At 45.7% G+C, this 22029-nt stretch overlaps 1 protein-coding gene across 1 annotated transcript in view; it reads right to left on the reverse strand.

Moving 5' to 3' along the window:
• LOC133353066 (adhesion G protein-coupled receptor B3-like) overlaps positions 1 to 3662 on the reverse strand; it is a 176243-nt gene extending 172581 nt beyond the window's left edge. The window contains 1 exon segment of the mRNA XM_061569166.1: positions 2705 to 3662. The gene's annotated coding sequence lies outside the window, so the exon portion shown is untranslated.
• Positions 3663 to 22029: the final 18367 nt, after the last annotated feature.

A 22029-nucleotide genomic window follows, 5' to 3' on the forward strand; every position in this document is an offset into this window, starting at 1 on the left:
AATCACTCACCTGTGCGTGCGCGCTATGATAACAGTTTTGTATGATGCGTTTTTAGTTTTTACTGCATCATTATATTTTTTTACTATTATTAGTATTCATGATATGTTGTTAAACTTGAACCTAATAGGGGAACTCCAATGTCTCCACGACAGTGCCCGGTATTGTAATATAGCACTGTGCTTCGTGTATTTTCAACGCCTAAGAACAAATGACCCAAGATGTACCCGCACCTTAACGAGCCGAGAGCAGCCCGGTTCATGCTATGATGGGTGACCGCCAGGGCTTGCGTTTGAGATTCGGGGCCGCGTTGTGATCAGGCGTTGGCAATGCACCTCAGATCAGCGCGGTTGGCAACGTACGGTGAGAGAGAAGTTCAACGTACGTACATGCTCGGTGTCGCTCCTTCGTATTTGTGGGGGTTTTCTCCGGCTACTCAGTTTTTCTCTCAGAAGTCAACCACTCATTCATGGAATTGGCCAAACATCCCAAAACAGGGTCCCCCCCCCCCCCCCCCCCCTGCAAAGAGCCTTGAGAGTCGGTGAATCTTTCCTGGAACAATAATTGTAATCATTAAATATTTACCATCGGTAGTGGTAACTGGCATCGCAATTCCACGGGCATGGGATTTATGCCGATGCAATGATGTGCGTGCGCATTCACTCTGGCGTACGGTGCAGCGAGTGAGCCTACACGGTACAACGCATGCACCTAACTGCCGGCGTTAAAAATGCACCGCGAGTGCGGAAACGCACGTACACGCTCGTAATGAATCACCACAAGCACCGTTCAGCTGTAGCCAATGAGCCCGGCGTGTCTCGTACGTGCAAATACAACAACACTGTGAGCAATGCGTCCGTGCGGTCGACTACCCCGAGAAGCGTTTTGCCGTCTTTAGGCAGTTGAGCACGTTCGGTTGTGTTTCCACCACCGTGCTACCGGGGGCCGCCTCCTTAAGATCGGGGAGCGTGGGGCTGAATTTGGGGCTCAGAGCACATTCCTTACAGCTATCTCTAGGCTACCCGCCCCCGCTCAGCGCACAATGAGCAGTCTTTAATTCTCTCTCCCATCCTTGAAATTAGCGCAAAACACCCACTCGCTCCTTCTCTCTCACCCTCTCGTCCACGCAAGCTTTGGATTCAGTCTCGAAATCCCAGCACCGAGCAAACATTTTTTTGGGGTGAGAACATTCAATATAAACGTGGTCTCTTGTTTCGATGGCGGTAATTGCACGCTTGCCCGTGGTACACGATTGTGAAAGGGATCTGAGAGCTCTCCGCTGCTATGGAATAGAAACGTAGCAATGGGGCAAAACAATAAAGAAAAACTGGATGTGAATGAGACACCCGCGTTTAAGAGACTGCTAGCGGTGGCATGCAGACTCAACTAAAACACGGGCGAGCATTCATCAGTAGCTGTGCCCCATAGCGGAAAACGCACACAGGCAGACTGACGTTACGCAAAACAATCCCTTCAAAAGCAGGACGCAAAGTTCTTATTTTTATTTGGTCCAATTGCTCAAATTATAATCACTGTATTTTTTCCCCATCTCGTACAATATATTTACGGATGTCAGGCTAGAGATGTCACAACCGTGACTGTTCGCACCTCCGACGAGGACGTTTGGCTACGTACGATGCGTGCAAGAAGTTCAACGTGCACGCGTACGTTCGAGTCTGCATTGTGAGTCATGCATAAACCGTGCGCTTGCATGCATGCGTGTGTGTGTTTGTGTGTTACGCGCATTCCCCCGCCGCTACCGGCACTCGCTCACTGCCCCCCCTCCACCCCGTGTGTAACAAGGCGCGCCATTCTCTCTCTCTGCGTTGTGCACATGGCCCTTGCGAGTGGCGATTTTCCATCGGGCTCAAATCGGAGAACGAAGAGCCGAGAAAGAACGATGCGAAAACGAAAAAAAAGGGGGGCAACAAAAGAGAGAAAGGGACTAAGGAGCGATGGAGAGAGGTCATTGTGTGAAAGCGACGTTCGAGAATTAGGATTCAAAGCAGCGCGCTGAATCGCATCGCATGTGACGATGCCGCACACTCATCTATGCGCAGAGCGAACAGCAGAGGGTGTTTTGGGATTGGCAAGCGAGATATTGGGAGACGTTTAACGCAGCGGTCGGGCGGGACTGCCGCTCGTTTGGGCTCGCACTTGGGCTCCAAATGAACAAAACTCTCGCAGAGGGCACGTTATCTCCCCACACGTTATCTCCCCACACGTTATCTCCGCACACGTTACCCCCAATTGTGAAGAGAAGATGCATGCGCTCCGTACGCACGCGCGCACGCATGCCGAACGGACTTTGCGCATAGGAAACGTAACGTTGGAGTGGAGGAGAACCCGGTGCTTCGAGCTGCATCAACACGAGGCTATTATTGCGCCGAGATGAATTAACCGAGACAACAACAACAACAACTAAAAAGCGGCAACAATCAACTGAAAAAAACCACGACCCCCCCCCCCCACCAGACACACAAACAGGCTACTCTGTCGCGAAAAAGGCGTGAGAAAGTCGCGTTGAGTAGCAACAATGCTGTGGCGAGGCGGGATCACGAGCGCTTCCAAAAATGACACAATCGTGCGCAAAGAAAAAAAACCCGGCGCAAGTGAATGTCACGGCGCATCGCGTGGCCGTGCGATCGTAATCTCCGTCGCGCACACAACGCGCCGCCAACACACGCGCTCTCGCACTCGACTTACCGACGAATTACAGCCAGTTTTGTCTTCTCCGGTCGCTCCTCGGTCGCAGATTTTAATCCAATAAAACAACCCCCCCCCCCAACTACACGGCAGAGCAGAGCGCCAGGGCGCATGCAGTAGACGCGAACATCACGCTGGCGCGCCTCTCACCCATCAAGTTTCTCGCTTTCTGATCTTCCTCCTATTAACGAAGCTGCTGATGTTGCTGCTGTTGTTGCTGCTGCTGCTACAAGTATCCTTCCTCGCTACTGCGGGATGTCCGAAACGAGCCTCTCCTCGGAGCTACTCGACGCGAATGCTGCGGAGATTGAGCGCGAAAGCCCCGACCCGAAGAAGCAGACGCTCACGAGGAGGAGGACGAGGAGGATGTGTTGACGATGGCTTTGAGAGAGGAGGAGGAGGCGACGAGCGGAGACGCGGAATCCATGCGCAGCACAGCGAGACGCCCCTCTGTCTTGCATCGCAACACTCTCGCTTTACAACCAGCGGCTGTGCACCGCATTGCAACCTTCTCTCATCATCAGCAGCAGCAGCACCACCATCATATCATCATCATCATCATCCAGAGGACGGCACGCATCTTCTTTTACGAGTCCCACTCTCGTGCGATATTGTGTTGACACGCTGCTCCCTCACATGGAGAATGAAACACATTGCACTGCTGGCTAGCAGCGAGCAAACCTACACGCGCGTAGACAGAGCACACGACACTTTCGGCAGGTGCACGTCTCGAATGAAATGCGCGCCTATTTACGTGTCGCTGGTTATGACAAGTCTGGCCGTCCTGAAGGAAAAAAAGAAGCAATATAATCTGATGCGAAAACGTAAATATCACTGCGTTAATCGAGAGGATTGGGCAAAGTAGCTCCGCGGTTCGAACGGGGCTCGCGTTTCTTCTGATCGCCTCCTTTCGGCTCCAAGCGTTTCCAATGCGTCTCCCGGGGCGAGCGAAAGAGCGAGTCAGCTAAAGGCACGGAGAGAGAGAAGAAGAGGGGGGGGGGGGGAGAAAGATTACGATAGACCAAACCGGGGCTGTGCGCAAAACGCGGAGAGAGCGGAGCGCGGATTCAGGAGTGTCGGGTATTTATTGTACTGGCTACTTAAGATGTTCTCACTGATAAAGCCGCGAATGTATAGACAACACCATTGCGAACCCGTAGTATGTAATTGCGCATGCAGTATATACTGCAGTAGATGCACAATAATACATCTACGACGAAGAATGCTGAAATAGTATGGTCTCTATTCTACATGTGTTGACACGGCCAACACGAAATGAGTCTTTTCGTACGCACGGTGCAATTATTATTTATTCATGGGAATGCTCGACTCGCAGATTGGGTTAGCGTTCAATCCCGACCCGTGCTCGAACGATGGACATCATTGTTCAGTCCCGTTTTCTAGGAAGTCAACGGTGGCCGTCATATAGGCGGTCCGGCACCCGTCACGGGAATGTGGAATTTCCAGTTCTGGCTCGAGGGACGCCAAGCGGAGGAAGAGCGCCGCTCTCTTTTCGCATGAAGAGACACTGACGTTCAGACCAATGCTGCTACATGCATGTTATGAGCATGTGCAACGTGTAACTTACAAAGACAAAGACCCCCCTAACGTATAGCCTCATAAACAGACTTGTGGGGGGTGTGCTGCCAGCGAGCCAGTGCGGCTCACGAGGGCGTGGGTGGCCAGTGGCGATGTTTACTCACCGCAAGCAGTTACTCGTTTGAGGCTGAGTCGACCTAGGGGAGGCCCAGGACCGGTTCAGACAATTGCCACCGTTGATGATCGTCAAGCGGGAATTGAACTCGGGTGGCCGGGTCGCGTAGCGCGGCGCGCTAACCGCTGCGCCACCGCTCCCCACCTACGCGCGCACCATCTATAGACTGCACGCACGCGTGGTGATGGATTTAAGAAACCTTTCTGCAGCACTCACTGGGAATTTTCCAGTCTGCGCGTTTCATCTTCTAGGATTTTGGAGGGAACACGTTTGCAGGTGCGTTCCTTTCAACGCCCGTTCTACGTTAAAGGCGAGCAAGGAGCATTAATTGCACGCGCGTATATATATATATAAAAAAATCTTTGCTAATTAAGAATGCGCGGCTGGTATTTGGGAAGGTAACCCGTGTCTGTGGAGAGGGGAGTGGTGGCGCAGTGGTTAGCGCGCTGCGTTACGTGAACACACACACTCTGGGTTTGACTCACAGCCGCAGCGAACATCAGATGAACGGGTCCTCAACCCTACTTCACCAACACGCACTACCGACCATCATGATGAAGTATGTTCAGACGACCTCCTTTGACTAACATGGTGCGGGAAAGGCCTTCACCCAGCAGTGGGTTAACCCTTGCGGATTATGATGGTGTCCCAGGTTTTTTACATGATGATGATTTTAAGAGAAGATTGACGATTGGACATACTGCGTGCGCGCTTTCAGACATTGATAGCATTCATCCATAGTGGGAAATCGTATATAGCAATACAGTTATAACTGCACGTAACTTACCCTTCGTGTCTCGAAATATTCACAACCATAACCGATTACGGACGATGCCCACAGACTGACCAGCGGCGTTATAAATGGTCAGCAAACTGGACCTGTAATCCAGGTGTCGCCGGTTCGATCTGCCGGCGCGCGCTGGATGTGAGACGACGTTACGGCTGATCCACGCCGTGCCAGCCTTCAAGGAGCAGTGGGCGATGGATGGAGGAGGCCGTGTGCTCGGTGGCAGATGACGGGGAGCTCTGCGTGCAGTTATGAGCTACCCGTCGGAGGCCGTTGGACTGCGAGAAGGGCTGCGTGCAGAGCGAGAGAGAGCGAGAGAGTGACCGAGAGAGTGAGAGAGAGTGACCGAGAGTGACCGAGAGAGTGACCGAGAGAGTGACCGAGAGAGTGACCGAGAGAGTGACCGAGAGAGTGAGAGAGAGAGTGACCGAGAGTGACCGAGAGAGTGACCGAGAGTGACCGAGAGAGTGAGAGAGAGAGTGACCGAGAGTGACCGAGAGAGTGACCCGAGAGAGTGAGAGAGAGAGTGACCGAGAGTGACCGAGAGAGTGAGAGAGAGAGTGACCGAGAGTGACCGAGAGAGTGACCGAGAGAGTGACCGAGAGAGTGAGAGAGAGAGTGACCGAGAGTGACCGAGAGAGTGAGAGAGAGAGTGACCGAGAGTGACCGAGAGAGTGACCGAGAGAGTGACCGAGAGAGTGAGAGAGTGACCGAGAGAGTGACCGAGAGAGTGACCGAGAGAGTGACCGAGAGAGTGACCGAGAGAGTGACAGAGAGAGTGACCGAGAGAGTGACCGAGAGAGTGACCAAGAGAGTGACCGAGAGAGTGACCGAGAGAGTGACCGAGAGAGTGACCGAGAGAGTGACCGAGAGAGTGAGAGAGAGAGTGACCGAGAGAGTGAGCGAGAGAGTGACCGAGAGAGTGAGCGAGAGAGTGAGCGAGAGAGTGAGCGAGAGAGTGACCGAGAGAGTGAGAGAGAGAGTGACCGAGAGAGTGAGCGAGAGGTGGGGGTTTACATAAAGCAAAGTTATTTTAAAAAAAAATTACGAAATGATGAACGAAGCAAAGTGCCGACTACACCGAGCATCTTCTTGTTTCCACTGATCGTAAAAAAAACGACGGTGAACACGTGTCTTCAATTCGCTCTGCCTCTCTCCATCTAGCAGTGCAGAATGGGTGCTACCGGAGTCGATCGGCCGGTGACGTGTGGTGGGGTAAAGTGTGGGTACCGCCGCCCGCCCCCCACCTATTTCAAGACATCTGGCCAGCGTGGAAGAGTAGGCCAAATACCCTTTAGAAGGTCCGAGGCTGCAGGTTGTCCTTTACCTGTCGAGATATCGCCGATGACCACAGCACCCCGGAATGCCTAAACGTTAATTCTAGATTTGAAGCTTTCGTGACTGCAAGGATTCATATTCTTAGGTTTTTTCGGTAAAGTCACGTAGGTAAAACATTAAAATTAATAAAAGTAAAATAAAATAAAAATCACGACGTTTCGGAGGCAACACAAGTCTCCGTCATCAGGAGGCAACACAAGTCTCCGTCATCAGACAGGAGACTTGTGTTGCCTCCGAAACGTCGTGATTTTTATTTTATTTTTTTATTTTATTTTAATTTATTAATTTTAATCTTTTACCTACGTGACTTTACCGAAAAAACCTAAGAATATGCCTAAACGTTGTTTGGACACCCACCATGCACAAGAGAGTGGTGCAGAAGGCGTCACGGGCAGTAGAGGGCAGTGCCGTAAATTCCATTGTTCTCTCCGCTCCTCCCACCTTCAGCACTGGTCAGCGAGGTTCATGAAGTCGGGTCCAAATATCCCTCGCGGCCCGCAAAGCCATGGGGAGAAGCCTTCAAGCAACAGTGTATCGACACAAAAAAAGGAGGTGACACTCGTGCATTCTAGAAAATAGCGTGTCATATGTAACATTACAGTTTTTACATAACTTTGAACTTTTTTTTACAGCACACGGTGTGCAAACATTATAATCAGTAGAAGAGTGGGCCAAAGTACCCCCCCTCCCTCCCTCCCCCGTTAGGTTCGATGGAGCTGCCTCTAAGAGGCCCTCCTTCCAGCAGAGACGTGGGCAAAGCAATTGCAGACTGGCACCGCTGCCAGACGACGTCCTGCATCGTACGACCCACCCTGACCCCTGGGGCTTTCGAAACAAGGTGTGGAGTGTATCGCACTGCGCAATTTTTTTTATTCATTCGGTATGCAACGTTTTTTCCCCCGTCTCCAGCTACATGATAGAAAAAAAGAACACATTCATGTAAATAGGATAAATAAAGGGTATTATTATAATTCCGATTCGTTTGTATGCAAATGTAATAACGGTCGAGCACGATGTATGGAAATTGCAAATAGATACGCTGTGCCAATGTCATTTACAAGCAACAATATAAACGTCAGCCTCATGCAACATTACAATGGTTGGCCTATAAGTCAAGCACCAGTCACCTGGTGACACCCGTTAGACACGAAATTAGCATGATACGTGCGCATGCCTCTTTTGCCGATGAATGCATCCATTGCAACCGTTACGTCACAAAAGGATCCGTTCTCAACTCCGTGTTGCCTGTAACGTGTCGAGAACACCAAACGCAGGGCCTTTGCAGGCCGTAGGGCGAGTGCTGTCGAATTTAAGCCCTGTGTAGGTACATGCTGGGGGGGGGGGGGGCAGCAGCCTTTGTCTCTCCAGTGTTGTTGATGTTTACATGCTGCACAAGGCTTTCTTGGAAAGTACAAGTCAACCCAGGGCAGGGTGGGGTGGAATCAAAGTAACAAGAACAGCGGCAATGCGTGTGGACAACGTGACGAAGGAGTTCTTGAAGAGCCGCAGGTTGGCAACCCGTGACCCCAGGGCAGAAGTCGCAACCGGGTACCCGATACCCGTACCCTACCCGATACCCGGCTACCCGTACCCGGCCGGGTACGGGTACAGGTAAGTTTGCGACTCTGGTGCGGCCGGGTACGGGTAGACCGTGAGTCACTGGTGAGTAACCGTTTGTCACTCATTTCCCAACGTCTTGTCTCTTCTCACAATTCAAGTTCCTAAAATCAACCCACCCGCGCCTGCAACATGGCTTCATCCCAGAGGTCGCAATCAGGTACCCGATACCCGTACCCTACCCGTACCCGGCCGGGTACGGGTAGGGTACGGGTACGGCCGGGTACGGGTACCCGTTTGCGACCCTGGTGCGGCCGGGTACGGGTAAGAAATCAAAACCCGTTTGCGACCTCTGCCCCAGGGGAAGCTCAGGCCTGGTTAAGTTATCACTCGCTCGCGATGTTAGTTTTCTCAAGGCATTTCAACTCGCTCTTGCTCACCACCTCTCTCATATCACAACTCTGATCCCGATGCGGCTTTAAGAACGGCCCTGGGAACGCGAAGTCTCCCGTGTTTTCCAGCCACGTCTCTCGATCAGATATCCTCAACTGTTGAGTGAATTTGTTGCGAGTAAAGCACCGCTGTTTTTTCGCGCGTATCTACAAGTTATGAACATCGTATTGTGACTCTTCAGAAAAGTGAGTTGACTTGGGCAACGATGGCTGGCGGTGGAAAAACACGGCCAACATGACGTCAACAGTGGAGAAGGAGTGATTAAATCAGCTCGTGTGTAGGTGCCAGATATATTGTTACATTGACACATGTTGACAACTTGAGGAGGCCTTTACTCAGCAGTAGATTGATCATGGCTGATGGTGATGATGACCGTTGCTGGTCGTGTCCAGAAATCAAACTCAAGTAGCTGCGTTCAGAGTGTAGTGCATTGACCGCTGCGTCAGCGCCTCCACCTTATGCAACACCAAAACACACGTGCACACATACGTCTGCAGTGGCACTTTGGCAGTAGTGCAAGTGACCCATGGGGCATCTAAGACTGCAGGAATACAGCTGCCATGAGCATTGATTTCATGCGAGATTGGAGGCTGTTGGCTTATGCAGGTGTGTACATATAAATCTACTTGCCATGAGCAGAAAGTGGCAGCCGACGTGAATAATCACGTACGCAAACTCATTACCTGAATTAAAAATCTCGCTGGCTCAAGTTTTGACATTTGATGTATGTAAAAAAAAGTTCAGCATTTGTTAAAAGGGACGTTAATCAGGCTACTTTGAAAAAGTCTACTCTGGCAAGTAGCGTATAACCTTGTTTAAAGGTGAGAGCATACACACACTTTGAGGGGGGGGGGGGCAGACCACGCAGTCAACGTTAAATTAACTTTAAAGCAAATGTTATACGATTACCAGAATGGGTAAGGTTACGCTCGATTTTTGTCCATCACGTATTCTGCTCTGGCTCTCACCCTCTACGTCTATGGGATACGGCTATGATGTGACACACGTAGCTGAATGGGGATACTTAGTTTGCAATTTGTCGGTACCCTCCGACTATTGTTGCAGACAGTTTTATATCAAATGAAGCTTGCAAGTTAAAAGGTGGAGCCGAGCCTTCAGCCTTCAGCAGAGTGGATTCAACCTCCTCCAGCCCACCCCGGACAATAAGGGGCGATTGCACGAGAGAGAGAGAGGCATCGTTGTATACTTTGAGAATTAATGGTTGTCCTTGGGCGCATTTATCGCATTCAGAATGCAATATTTTGAAGGCAAGCGCAGTGCAATGTTATTGGGTTGTTTCTTGTTCCGAATGGAGACCTTTGTTTAGCACGAGGCGAGGGACCCCCCCATGGATAATTAAAGTCTCTTCCGTTGAGGAAGACTCTCCATTCACAAGCAGTGCAAGCAAATAAAAACACACCACCGAATGATGCAGTCATACATCGCACTGTGATATTTCACTGCATTCTTGATAAGAGGTCCCTGTACGGACGTTCAGAAAAAAAAAGTTTCGTGCTAGCACTTGTTTTCTTTTCATATCATGTGCCGAATTTTTATATGGCCCCAATTGCAATGTCTAATGTATAATTGAACTAAATTGTGACATTACAACGCAGATTTATTTTTTCACAAAACTCAAATTAAAAACAGACCAAAACATACACAGACTTAAAACATTATAATCAAACAGCCATTAGTACATTAAGAAGTGTCACATTACCTTTAAAACATACACACCTTGCAAATCGATATACAAATACGGTATCTCAAAAACGAAATGGTACAGGCTTACAGCTATTGAATTGACTTTAATGTTGTGCATTTCTCAATGATATATGCTAATTATCTGTACATCACTTATTGTTTAATTGGTGCCTTATGCATGATGATCAACAGTATACATTTTAATTACATAATATACACAAAACATTTTTTTTACCTCCCTCTCACCCCTAACATTTTTTTTCCAGATCAGCCCTTCAAACCATCAGAACGCTCTACGATTGTCTTCAAAGTGCCTTTCACTTACGGCCAACCCAGTGGGCTGCTGCTCCTAATTATGCATCTATTTGCCGGCCCGCTAATGTTGTAGAGAGCAGCTAATGAGAAAAATGGTCAGGACATCCCATTATAAATAAATACTCCAGATAAATGGAGCATGTGTTGATGAGAATGCCAATTAAAAGAAGGTGTTAATGCTAGCACAGATAATATTCCAGAGGAATGTATTCAATATTACAGACAAATGGTGCACCAGGAAGCCTCACAGTGTCACAAATCTGCTCTTTTGTAGGAGAATCAAGATCAAGATCCTGGAGAGAAAAAAAAACATGAATGCGATGGGTAATACTCAAGAGTTCCACACCAATAGATTCAGTAACCCATTGTTGTACTGCCAATTCTTGATCACTTCGCAGTCCAAGCCTACAAACACCAAGTATTCCCAGACAGCTCATCATCCAATCGCTAACCAGGTGCAAGCAACCCTGCTATTACATTCTTGCGCATGATGGCAGGAGCTAAATGCCAATGTCGAGATCTGCCATCCACGACGAGAGGCTTCAGGAGAGAGTTTGTGTGGTTTTGCTACCCCCCCCCCCACCTCCGTTAAAGGAGCACAGATTGCAGTATTTTACAATATGTAGATTTGAAGTTTTCGTGACTGCATGGATTCATACTCTTTGGTTTTGTCGGTAAAGTCACGTAGGTAAATTTTTTAAATAGATTAATTCAGGCGGCACCTTCACAGAAAAATTACTGTACTTGATTACTTGATACAGTAATTTTGCTGTGACGGTTCCACCTGAAGACGGAAGCTTGTGTTGCCTCCGAAACGTCGTGATTTAATTTATTCAAAATTTTTACTTACGTGACTTTACCGAAAAAAACAAAGAGTATTTTACAATATGGTCCAGAGTTTGCGTTGCTTGGCCACAATCTCACAATTAACTCTGCTTATCTTACACGATCTTACAATATTGGGCACATTCAAATGTGGTTTTGTGCAGGCACCAACACAAACAAAATTCATTTTTTTTTGTCTCCGATTGAAACTGTTGGTGCAAATGCTGTTGCGAGGAGCTATTCAGTACGGGACTGCATTATTTTAATGCTCAACCAATCCGGCCAACTTATTACCACCGCTGCCGTGTGTGTGCAAGACCAGGAATGCAAGCCCGGTGCGGATGCGACTGAGGCACAAAGACGGCATTCGCCAGATTGGTGGTGAATAATGAATACACATGGAAACACTACCGCAAGTAAAACTTTTAAAAAGGTGGTAGATTCTACTCAAAGTGTGTCAGTTTAAAACATTTATGCAATGCCCGTGGTGTTTGCGTTACGATTGAACACAGATTCCAGAGCGTTTGCCTCGTCTATCACGAGCAGTCTGTAAGCTAGTGGGCCCGGTCATGCTTAGCGCATTTTGCTTGCGATAATCCCCCAGGCTGCCTTTACAAAACAGACTTTTTTTCTCTCTCTGGCTCTCTCAATGAGCTCTTAGCTGCTGATAAATAATTCCACATACGTCTGGCAGTGTGGGCGAGGCGGCTGTCGGAGTTTAGATGTGATGCCCCGTGAGTTCTAGAGAGGGCGCTAGAGGGACAAATAGTCCCCGCAATAAAATAAACCCGTTTGACGTTCGAGCCTGGGTTGAATGTTATAATGGAAGTTAACAATAGCGTTCAATAAGTGGATATTCTATGCCCCGTGAATAAAAAGAACTCCACTCATGTATTTCCCTCCAAAGCATGGGTTTTAGCCAGGTACATTTGCTGTGTATTTTTCTCTCTTCTTGTTCACAAAAGATATTTACAAGAGAAATAAACGGACCATTTCAAGAAGGAGTCTGCTGAAAATGCGTCTTGAGATTCAGTGAAGCCTTCCTGTTGAAAATGACCATTGTATCGTTTTTTTTATCAATGTAATCATCACGAGTACAAAATGTACTTCAACAGCAATAGCGTGACACCTGTGTTGAAGTAACTGAATGTTCCCATTGTTGGTCCCATAATGCTTTGCGTAGGACATGTTTTTAACCATGTGCCTCTCAATTTGTTTAAACATCTTTAAACGTGATTATTTGATCCACAGAGAGAAGGTGGTAGCGTCAAAACATTGATTCTCATTACACGCGAGACGTCATTGGGAGTTTGAAGAGCTTGCAAATTGACTGTGTACCAGGGACGTGCGGTCAGGGGAGGCAGGGGAGGCAGAGCCTCACCTATCATACTCCAATGAAAATAGGTGTTACGAAAAGTAAAAAAAAAGAATAATCCATGAAATAAATATTAAGATTGTTCCACTGATCTGTGTTATAAATGTCATTTCTGTACGATTACAATCATTTTTATAGTCAAAATCGCCAACTTTGCGGAGCTCAGCTGCAAATACAGGAAGAGACGAGAGGTGAGGCAGCGACGAGCTCAGCCTCCCCTCTGATTGCGCAACCCCTCAGTAACTGGATGGAGCTGCGGGCAATAAGCGCGTGCCTGTTACTATCTCAGTATGTCACCAATGCAATGTTTGTAGACCACTTCATTTCATGTCCTCGCCTTCCATACTCCAGGTAACTTATTTCACGTATGTGTATAGAGATATTTAGGCTCGCTGGTCTCGTCATGAAACTGCAATGAAAAGCACCAGGGGAGGCAGCTGTCACATCTGCCTCACTGAGGGGGACGTGTCTAACACGCCCCCCTCCGTGAGGCCACGCCCCCTCAGTGAGGCCACGCCCCCCTCGGTGAGGCCACGCCCCCCTGACACTAGCCAGTGCCTCCCCAGTCAATGACCTCACCGCACGTACTGCTATGGACAATGCAGCACAGAATACAACAACAGAGGGGGATGTAACAACACGTATCTCTGAAGTCGCGTTCACTGGCCTTTTAACTTTGCCTACTGAGAAAAGCCTATTACAATTAGATTTAATCCCCATCCAGCAAGCGAGATAACATGCCTTGTGTGTTGTAGCGCCCTCTTGAATGGATGAGAAGATAGAAAAATATCTGCAACGCACGGACAGCAAGATTGAGTGGAGCAGTCGGCTGGGGAAGTCCTTGTCACTTGCTCATGCGTTGTAAATTAGCCAGGCTACAACTGTATATATATTATATTTTTACAGCCTCTGAAAACAGCTCAGACACGTGACCTCTCAGAATTATCGGCGGCGAATCTGGAAAAAGCGCTGGGGGGTTGCGCTCCACTCGACAACAGTTTTTGAGAATAAATGTAAATTACAAAAAATATATAATTCAGAAATAATAATAAAAACATTTCATATTCTTGGTTCTTTCGGTAAAGTCACGTAGAAGGGGAATAACAAAATAATAAAAATATAAAACAATTATATTCTCACGACGTTTCGACTGTAATCCACAGCAAGAACATTTTCTTGCTGTGGATTTCACACCTGATGATGATTGCTTGTGTTGCAGTCGAAACGTCGTGAGAATGTTATTGTTTTATATTATTATTTTATTATTTCCCTTCTAAGTGACTTTACCGAAAGAACCAAGAATATTTGATCCCTGCAGTCACGAAAGCTTAAGTCAAAATTCTAACATTTAATAGTTAAGGATACTTAAAGTGAGTGGCTAACTTGAGCCATGTCCTTACACTTTTTGGCATTTCAAATCAATTCGGGTAGGATTAATTCAAAGAGATCACACACAAACTCGTTCTCCAACGAGATTCACGTTTCGGCATCTCATTGGCCAATTCCAGCCACTCCCACGGAGTTGTTAATCGTTCTGTCTCGGACGCTAACAAGCCACAGTTACAATCTCATTTGTATAGGCCAGGGGTCGGCAACCAAAATAACAAGAAGAACCATTTCTTTCCAATTCGGTACAAAATTCAGTATTTCAAGAGCCGCAATGCATCTGAGTACATACGTACTCATCGTCAAGAAGCAGCCCGTAAAGAGCCGCATGCGGCTCCGGAGCCGTAGGTTGCCGACCCCTGGTATAGGCAGAAGCTTCCCCCCCGCCCAGGTCTCCTTGGCACTGCCCCCACCAACATTTAACTCACCAGCTGCCACTGATCAGACTTGTAAAAATAACTACAACTTTCATGTATGTATGTATGTTGGACTTCTTTAGCACCGTACAGTCAGTAGCCCAACCCCATTAATAGGAGGCGCGGGGCAAGGACAATAGATGAAACACAAAAGACAGCAGTTATAAAGACACGAGTCGACACTCTGGATTATTGAAACGTGCACAACTCCAGTGGCTTTCTAACATCGGAAGGAAGAGGGTTCCAGACGTCCGCAGAAGCGCATGCGAAAGCGCGCGATGATGCATTGACCACCGTCTGTGTTCGACGGCTCAGCCACCTGTGTAAATAATTCACGCCGGCACAATGGCAGTAGGGAATTGAAGAGAAACCAAACTATAGCTGCGATTGATAATTGATTTTTTACCCTTTTATCTGGCAACAAAACCTCGTAAAAAAAAGGTGTCAGTTTTGTTGCCAGATAAAAGGTTTAAAAAACAATTATCATATTTTTTACTTGCAAATGAGGTACCAATGGTGTAAATGCTTACCCCGAGCTCTCATACTCTGATGGTGCAGTGTCTTTGAGTTGTGCGCCTTTTGGCGTCATCTGGTCCAACCCATGTGAGACTAGGCTCTAAGGAAAGCTGTCTCGGCTGTGGACCAATCAACTTCAAGGACAGTGCATACATTATCAGAGTTATGTTTTTTGTTTGCATTATGACTGCAGGTATTGTGGTCTATGCAAATATGACTCCTCGTAAAAAAGGTGTCAGTTTTGTTGCCAGATGAAAGGGTAAAAAAACAATTATCATATTTTTTACTGGTAAATGAGGTTCCAATGGTATAGCTAAGATTGATCAACGCTACCCAGTGCTTTGAAACATAAACGCAACGCAACTGATAACAACAAGGACATCAACATGCCTTGAGCTAAATAAAACAATATGCAATTCACGATGATCGTACTAACACGCAGCTCTTTGTCAATCCACTGCTGGATGAAGCCCTCCCTTGCTTTTTGGTCACGTGTGTGTGTGTGTGTTGTCGTTGCTTGTTGCCTTACCATATTTAACCGCGTTGGTGAGTGTAGATTGGTGAAACGTTGGGATGTTTGGTCAGGGATATAGTGGATGTGTGGAGTGTTACGCAGACGGATGTAAACCAGTGGTTCTCAAACTGTTTAGGCTGCTGTACCCCCCCCCCCATCTTGTTGAATGTTGTTCCAACCGAGTAGCTCCCCCTTGCCCGACCCGACACGGTTCTGAGAAATAAATGTACGAATAATGAACGTCAGTATATTTTAACCCAATTGTTCATTTTGTGAGTCATCCTAACTAGCAAGTAACTTGCAAGCGATTAATAAAGAAGAATTCAACGGCCGCTCTCCTCGCAACGACGTCATTTGTTTCGTGCTCGAGGGTTAATATTTGAAACGAGCGATGAGTTTAGACATGTCTTTAATATCGTTCTAGGCTACCACATTCATTGCAATTTCATCGTAGTAATTTTATATTGGCAAATTCATACACGATTATTCAATAACGACTTTCGTGTACGATACAAGTTCGCACAGTTGAACACGTAGCAGGCTTCCTCGACCAATGTCATCCATAAGAGGGTTTTTTGGGGGTTAGATCGCGTAAATATAGAAATGTGTCGTTAAACCCGCCACCACCCGACACAGCCAACTAGTAAGGGTTGTCACGTAAACAGAACATGCCGATTCGTCACTAGTACGTGACGAATTGGCATGTAGCACAGCACACCGGCGCGCTGTACTAGTACGATACACTATACACTACACTATACACTATACTACTATACAATACACTACACACTAGTGCTGTACTAGTGACGAATTGGCACGTTCTGTTTACGTGACAACCCTTACTAGTTGGCTGTGTCGGGTGGTGGCGGGTTTAACGACACATTTATATAGTTACACGATCTAAAATGACACATTTCGAGGTCATCAGCTCGATGACACGGATTCGTTATGTTACACTCTATACTGTAGAATAATCCCACCTGATGACGGACGCTTGTGTTGCGCCCGAAACGTCGTGATTTATTGTATTTTATTTTTATACCTACGTGACTTTACCGAAAGAACCAACGAATATGAATAAACGTTTCTAATGTTAAATTCCACCACTGTCTCATGGCCATCGATGGCGATGAACACGGCCCCGTGCTATTTTTTAATATATCATACATATAACAATTATTATCATTATTTGAGTACATTTTGGGGTTATCATAGGCCATCAATAATTACACAGCAATACCGTAGCTAATCTAGAGCACGCCTTTTGATGGCAGGCAGAGAGTTAAACACACAATTATAAAATATTATGCGAACAATACAATGCGATAAGAAAATATATGCTTCATTTTTTAAATTCAGATGAAAGTGTAATGTCATTCGGACCATCACTGAAAGCACGTGCCCAGAAATACATGACGATCAGTATTTCTAAGCACTCCACTGCTATATTTTCCTCCTTGGCAGTCATAACAAAGGTTTTTGGGTTTAATCACAGTAAATGTGTTATTTAACTCAGCCACCACATGGCACAGCCGATTTGTAAGGTTTGTCACGGTAACAAAACATGGCCAATGAATTATTTACTGCAGGACATCGGGTGTGATGGCGAGTAAACCCACAACATTTACAATGATATTTTGGATTTTTTTCCGCTGGCGATTAACAACCAGCTTCATCAGCTAAATTGCCAAAATTTGGGTGGTCTAACGACACATTCATATTTACGCGATCAACCCCCCCCCCCAAAAAAAATATTTATTACGAATAAATATTGGTCGATAAAGCCTACATGTTAATTCTCCTTGGCAGTGTTTCCACCCTTGTGGAAGAGCTCCGTGTGCCAGGTGCATTGATGACGAGAGACACGTCAAGTACGACGTTGACTCGGCCACCTAGCGCACCCCCTCATAACGCTACGGGCCCCCCAATCTAAATGATTATTATCTATCTTCTTGGTTCTTTCGGTAAAGTCACGTAGAAGGGAAATAATACAATAATAAAAATAAAACATAATAAAATAATTCTCACGACGTTTCGGCCACAACGCAAGCAGCCGTCCTCAGGTGAAGAACAGGTCTGTCGGGAAGACAGGTCTGTTGGGAAGACAGCGTCTGAATTCGTCTGAATTCAGACGCTGTCTTCCCGACAGACCTGTTCTTCACCTGATGGATGGCTGCTTGCGTTGTGGCCGAAACGTCGTGAGAATTATTTAATAATGTTTTATTATATTATTGTATTATTTACATTCTACGTGACTTTACCGAAAGAACCAAGAAGATGAATCCCTGCAGTCACGAAAGCTTTAAATCGAGATTATTATCTATTTTTACTATTACACTGGTCTGCAATTTTTTAGACGTCGGTCTGCTTCAGAGATGAAATGTGCTGTTTGCTATGAATTATCATGTGCTGAATTCAAGTATGACAATGAAAACAACTGATTGGCTACTGTTCCCAACATATTTATTTTTACATTTACAATCTATGAATATTGTTTAGATAGTAGAGTTTTACTCATAAATTGTAAACCTAGGTCTATAATAATAATGATTATTTTACCAGTTAAGGCCTACTGAGCTCTGAAGTACTTTTTTGAGTAGCGACCTGGCCACAAATGATAGCTCAACAAAGAGGATTATCACGTGTAAATGTATAGCAGTCAAAAACTCTAAACGCATGTGTATAAATGTGGAGGGGAAAATTGGAGGACCCGGAAAAAGTCCACACGACCACGGGAAGAACATGCGAACTTCAACTATACAGGTGTCAGGGTCGGAATCAAACCCACGACCTCCTCGATACGAGGCAAGGGAATGAACATATTGCTACCTTGGCACCCCAACTAATCTAGGATGCAGTTATTTTACCAATCACTCTGTCGTGCCATCGCCTTAGCTATTTGTGTGACCCGTTTAAACCAGGTCGTGCTATAAGGTTGAAGTGACTGTGAAACAATGTCATCAGGTGCCTGAAATACATGTGGTGGGGGAGGAGGGAGTTTGTGTTTAATACACATGGTTGACAAAAGAGAGTCTTGCGAGCAGAACAAATGTATTTGAGTCTCATTTGTATGTCTTCAAAGTGTTCCTGATCATATTGATGAGTCTATTTCACCAGCAATGCACTCACTTTAAGGACCCACAATATCTGGGAAATTACCAGTTGTCATCATTGGAAGATGCATAGATATATGTTTAGATAACATCAGCTCAATTGCTTCCTGGGAAACACTGAGAGTGAAAAACCATTGTCATCCCCTGCCAAGGGGACATTTTGTCCTCCTATTGAAATTCTAAAGCATGAGATGTTACAATTGAGCAGAAAAAAAACTATATATTGCCACTGATACAAAAAAACCCCATGATCGATAATGAGGCTTTTGCGCAAGGATGGGGGAGTTATAGATTTGTAGACACTGGAGCCCAGCTTTTGAAATGACTACAGAAGGTCCAATTCTTCATACCTGTTATCATTATTATTATTATTGCTGCCTTGCGATTCATACAGTGAGTGTTTCAAGCTATGGCCAACAGCGAACAGCACCGCAAACCTTGGCAAAACATTCCGCGAGCAAATGCTCTCTCTCCAAGGCAATTGTGTAAAATGAATTCAACAATGCGTGGCAAAAACATTGTGCCACACTTTTAAAAGGAAAAAGAAGGAAAAAATACTCCGAGGAAGCATTAAATGCCTCATAATATAACCCTAATTCTGCTTACAGTTACACGGCCACATTGTTCAGATTATATTTGCAAATAATCACGGACATGCATGCGCATAGGTTATTGTATCATAGAACGTTCAGCTTACTGAACTCACATATGGTTCTTAACAGGCACTGGTAAATATAATTTTGGGCATATAAGAAAACACACACGCTGTCTACAACTCACCACTTCAGCCTCTCCTGACTGTGGTACAAGGATAATCTAATCAACATTATATTTTGAATATAACATGCATCAATAGTGTCTCTGGGAAAGAGGCTATACGAGTATAGTATTAAATGTTTTATATATTTACATGCATGTAACAAACATCTTTCGAGCAAGCATTTGATTTCTGCACACTTGTTCTGTAGTTAGAGCATTTTTTGCTGTTACAAAAGCGATATGAAAATAGTATTCAGAGCATTTAATTGCTCGCACACAACAGAGCATTTTTCATAGCCACTTTTACAAGCGACGTTGAGTCTGTGCCTCATCTGGGCTCTTGCTTTGTTACAAAAAAGAACAATACAAAAAATTAGCGACGTGTGTACATGCTTTTCCAACCGAGAGCGATGTTGCAACCTGCATATAATTTTTATATTAATTTATTGCTGAGGAAATTCAGTTTGTACGTACATGTCACATACTGATAAAAAAATGTCACATGGAATATTCCGGGATCGTTCTTTTGTAATCATCTTCAAGATGTGAATGATGTGTCCAAGAAAAATAAATAAATATAATATTTGATGTGTCAATGTTTACAGTAATCAGGAGGACCAGATAGAGAATACATAGGTACCGATTATGTGTTAACATTGCGTGCTATAAAATAGTTCAATATATGCAAAAACTGTTAAATTACAGTTGACTCGTCATATTCCAGAATGCACACGTCCAGCCCGTTTTAGTCGATAAACTGCTCGTTGAGGGCATCTCCCATGGTTTGAGGGCCGCGAGGGATACTTCATGAACCACGGTCACCAGTGCAAGCTGAGGGTGGGAGAAGCGGAGAGAACAATGGAATTTTCGGCACTGCCCTCTACTGCCCGTGACGCCTTCCACACCACTCTCTTGTGCATGGTGGGTGTCCAAACAACGTTTCGGCATTCCGGGGTGCTTTGGTCATCGGCCATATCTTGACAGATAAAGTTCAACCTGCAGCCTCGGGCCTTCATTAGAGTGCATCTCTAAATAGTATTTGGCATACTCGTCCACGCTCGCCAGATGTCTTAGGCCCGGTGGGAGTAGCTACACTTTACCCCATCACGCGCGATCTGCCGATTGTCTAAATGTGGCGTATTCATAGCAGAGGTGTGGACTCGAGTCATGTGACTTGGACTCGAGTCAGACTCGAGTCATGAATTTGATGACTTCAGACTCGACTTGGACTTGCATAACAATGACTTTGTCCCACCTCTGAGATGTGGACTCGAGTCATGTGACTTGGACTCGAGTCAGACTCGAGTCATGAATTTGATGACTTCAGACTCGACTTGGACTTGCATAACAATGACTTTGTCCCACCTCTGATTCATAGATACTGCTGGGTGCGCAGGCTACACGTGTGGTGCTTGGAGTTGGTGGTGCCTGACCGTAATCTCAGGATGATCTATTAGTTGACACATTATGTCCTTCTAGATTGGAAGCTTTCGTGACTGCAAGGATTCATACTCTTAGTTTTTTCGGTAAAGTCACGTAGGTAAAAAATGAAATTTAAATTTATAAAAATAAAATAATAAAATTCACGACGTTTCGGAGACAACACAAGTCTCCGTCATCAGGTGGGACCGTCACAGTCAGATTTGCTGTATCAAGTGATATCAAGTAATACAGCAAATCTGGCTGTGACGGTCCCACCTGATGACGGAGACTTGTGTTGTCTCCGAAACGTCGTGAATTTTATTATTTTATTTTTATTAATTTAAATTTAATTTTTTACCTACGTGACTTTACCGTAAAAACTAAGAGTATACATTATGTCCTGCTGACACACACTACTGGTTTGGCTGGGAAACAAATCCAGGTGGCTGGGATGATATGGAATTAAGGAGAGAACGATTCAGTGATTTGACGAACTGTTGTGATTCCGGATTGCAATTTAAATCGATTCAATAATTGAATCGTTTAAATAATAAACCATGCGATTGAAAGTAGCGCCTTGAGTGGCCGCAAGCGATTACGTGAGTCCATTATGTAACAACGAATTAAAAAAATGAGCATACGTGTGACGTGATGCATGCACCTAGAGATTAAGAACTGATATCAATCAATGATTAAATGCACCGTTCCACCCTTGTGTAAAAGCATAGTGCAGTGCACTCACCACGATGCCACCATTTCCCATGATTGTCTTTGTTTCTCAAATATGCAGAAGTGTACACACACACACAGAAACATGATAAAGAACCACATCCGGATTCATTCACTGCCACTCGATTAGAATGAGACAATAAAACATTGATATTCATGCAGGGGCTTAACATTGTACGAATCGCTGTGCGGTCGCTTTTAGCTATTAATGGATTTCTTAAAATGTGAAAGAGCTTCGGCCAAATAATGAACAACCTCATTTAGCAAATATATTGTCGGTGAAAAGTTGTTCATTCTGGTGTGTGTCGTATATCAGCTCACTCTTGACGTATTGCGGTGGGTACATATCCGCAGTGGAACAAACCCAGGCTGTCACGCATCGTTCCAAAGTGTAAAAAAATA

Source organism: Lethenteron reissneri, chromosome 42 (genome assembly GCF_015708825.2).
Source record: "Lethenteron reissneri isolate LAM-NWPU_2019-01 chromosome 42, ASM1570882v1, whole genome shotgun sequence".
In the NCBI taxonomy this organism is placed as follows: Eukaryota; Metazoa; Chordata; class Hyperoartia; order Petromyzontiformes; family Petromyzontidae; genus Lethenteron; species Lethenteron reissneri.